The sequence below is a fragment of the Morone saxatilis genome, unplaced genomic scaffold, assembly GCF_004916995.1.
Source record: "Morone saxatilis isolate NCDOM2014 unplaced genomic scaffold, NCSU_SB_2.0 Contig1, whole genome shotgun sequence".
NCBI classification, from domain to species: Eukaryota; Metazoa; Chordata; class Actinopteri; family Moronidae; genus Morone; species Morone saxatilis.
In genome coordinates, this window is record NW_023339651.1 from 601438 (window position 1) to 604462 (window position 3025).

Sequence of the window (3025 nt, forward strand, 5' to 3'; positions counted from 1 at the left end):
CATCTGCGAAGCTTCTGTCGACTTTGTGCGAAGCAGCTGGCTAACTACGGCGATGATCGTAACGTCAAACATGAGGCTTCAGAGCGGGACTCCACAAACCAACGGGTGACGATAGCTTCACACATTAATGCGTCAGTAATTACAATCCAGTCATATAATTATTGTGAAATGGGGGATTCTGCACTTTCAGCACTTTAAGTTTATTTTGATGCTGTTACTCTTGTATTTTTATATTTTTTACTTAACATCGGACATTGAGCGAGACTACAGACAGAGAGGTAAAGAAGCACATTTTAAATCTGTTTATTTTATTAGCAGTCGGATGAAGCCAATAACGGTCTGTCCCTGGTGATTGATGTGTTTTTAAAAGCAGTGGCAGAGGAAGAACATATATCAGGCTTTCATACACACAATAGTTGTTGGATACAGTCTGGTTTATTGGTCACCGACAGTAATCACGGCACAGCATTTTGCTTTTCCATTACACAGATAGAGTTTACTCCTTGTTGTCGGTCATTAAATCTAATGGACTCTCTGGTTCGCGGCCAATCACAGAAAGCACTGGTGTTCCTGGTGAGACAGGAAGTGACCCACGTTCAGATTCAGCTGACTGTGTTTTCTACCTGGCAGTAAAAAAAGATCTCTGTGGGGAAATCTGGAAACGAGGCAGAAACATTCGATAAAAATACACCTCACACTTCAGTACGATGTAGAAATGAAACAGTAAGGAAACAGTGTTTGTACCTTGTTAATGCTCTCTCAGTGGTGACACTTGGACCCCGCTGACCCCGCGTCCTCCAGCTCACAGGTTCAATAAACGCCACGTTTATCCAGAGCGACCTTTCCCCTCAAACATTTATCTATTAACTTGTTCTTGCTCAGACGTTTCTGTAGTTTATGTTTTTGTTTGAGGAACAAACAGAACATCTGAACATTGTTCATAATCATATATCATTTCCAACCACATACAGGCCTTCAGTCCCTGCAGTCAGAGTCCTGGTTGGAGCCTCTGAGAGTGAAACTGTTGAAATAAACTCTTAATTCACCACAGTTGAGTGAGAAGGAAAACAGATGTAGAGACATCTCCACATCTGTTTTCCTTCTCACTCGTTCTCATTCTTCAGAGGAAGACCATTCAATTAGAAAAATAAAATGACAAAAATTGCCCCAAAAACAGCAAAAAAAAAAAAACGACATATCTGTCCAATCGCCCAACCTTAATATCTAATGTGATATAAAATAATATTTGTTTTCACTGAAGATAATCTAAGACATCACATCACAATAAGTAAAAATCCCAGAGTTTAAACCTCCCAGAGATCACTGGGTGTGGTTTATTTTGGTGATCCAGAAAACACAGAGAGACAGGGTCAGAGAGAGACAGACAGGCCGAGAGAGAGACAGGTAGAGACAGACAGTCTCATTATGAGTCTGTGGTGACCTCGTTCATCAGTCTTGGTTCCTCCTGTGTGTCCTTGATGTCACAGCAGTGATTCTGCTGCAGTACAGCTGCACACACAGTCACCACCGTAGAGTTACTGATGCAACATTTACAAACAGCAGGTCTGTCAGTTACTGTCAGTTAACCGTTAACAGCTGATTGTAGTTTAATTGTCAGGTAACGACTACACCCTGGCTTAACTGTAACTTAACAGTAGGGATGTCAGGACCAATACCAATGAAAGTCCACAATTCTCTATAGCAGTTTAATACCACCGTAAAAATGTCCCAATTAAGGTTAATATCTAGTTCCCTGCGACCAAGCTGTTCCTGAATGAATCACCTATTATATATATATATATATACTAAATAACTAATAAAGTGGAAACTCTAAATTACTCTAAATAACTCTCTGAAACTGAATGAATTGGATTCAGTTTAATGTTTCTTTTTCCTCGTTGTTTCTTTTGCGCCGGTTTCATGATTAAATTACTCTTATTTGCAGTTTGTGGTCGCCGTCTTCTACATGCTCTTCCTCTTCTTGTATTTGTTGCCGTGTTTGATGCCCCGTCAGGTTAGGAAGAATTGCCTTCTGGGTATTTCCGGTACTGTAGAAAAAGAGAGCTGTCACATTTTGTGAACTTTGGTCCCGAAGTATGGGTTCTTTAACATCCCTTCCTAACAGTCAGGTCTGGCGGTCTACAGACGAGGTCTGACTGTGAGTTGTGTCTGTAGTTACAGGATGCTTTCGGCCTGAGACGGTGACACAGCAGTGGGGAAGTTGTGAGTCAGCTCAATGCAGCATCTTTTTTATTACTTTATCTTCCTCTTTAAAGTCAGTACATGATGAATGTTAAAGGTAATGCTCTGTGAATAATCTGAACCTCGGGATCATCTGCGTTCAGTTCTGGAGGTTTCATGTAATGTATGTAATGTGTGAAGCCCTTCAGGACGCGCAGATGATGGTTTATAATATCCAGCAGTGACGCTTTGACCTTTCAGTTTCTCTCACATTGAAATCACAAGTTTTTCAGCTGTGCCGCCTCGCTTTCTCGTGTTTGAGATAAACACATCAGCTGTTTTCATTTCAGTGCCAAGAAGAGCTTGTGACGCTCAGCTCAGCTCAGAATACGGTGGCCTTGGGCGGACAAATGACTGAGGAGGCTGATGTTGTTCTTCCAGCACTGTGAGTTAAGACTGCAGGGATGGAGAGGATGAGGAAGAGAGACATGTGAAAGTTGCTGAGGGGATCAGTTAGTGTGAACTTTTGAATCAGTCTCTTTCATTAATGTAGATGGTTGTTGTTTTCTGTATTTAAAGTGTCCTGAGGGAAATCTCATTCATTATTATTATCAGCTGTATGTTGGCATGCTAACACGCTAAAGATGAGATGGGGAACACAGTGAATAGTGAATAGTACAGCCTGTAGACTCCTAGTCGTATTATTTAAGTCTTAGATATAATATATTATATATAATATCTAAGTATTGCAGTACTTTAATCAGTGATCTGTAGGCTCAGTCACCGATTGCCACTCACAAAGACAAAACCATTGATCAGGAGATTAATCAATGATGAAAATAAT

General features: G+C 40.7%; 1 protein-coding gene across 4 annotated transcripts in view; it reads left to right on the forward strand.

Moving 5' to 3' along the window:
• ccser2b (coiled-coil serine-rich protein 2b) overlaps positions 1-3025 on the forward strand; it is a 29350-nt gene that overhangs the window by 4648 nt on the left and 21677 nt on the right. The window contains exon 2 of one of the 4 annotated variants that reach the window (XM_035666413.1): positions 2532-2626. The exons of the other annotated variants lie outside the window; for them this stretch is intronic. The gene's annotated coding sequence lies outside the window, so the exon portion shown is untranslated. The remainder of the gene's footprint in view (positions 1-2531; positions 2627-3025) is intronic. 4 annotated transcript variants of the gene reach the window in all.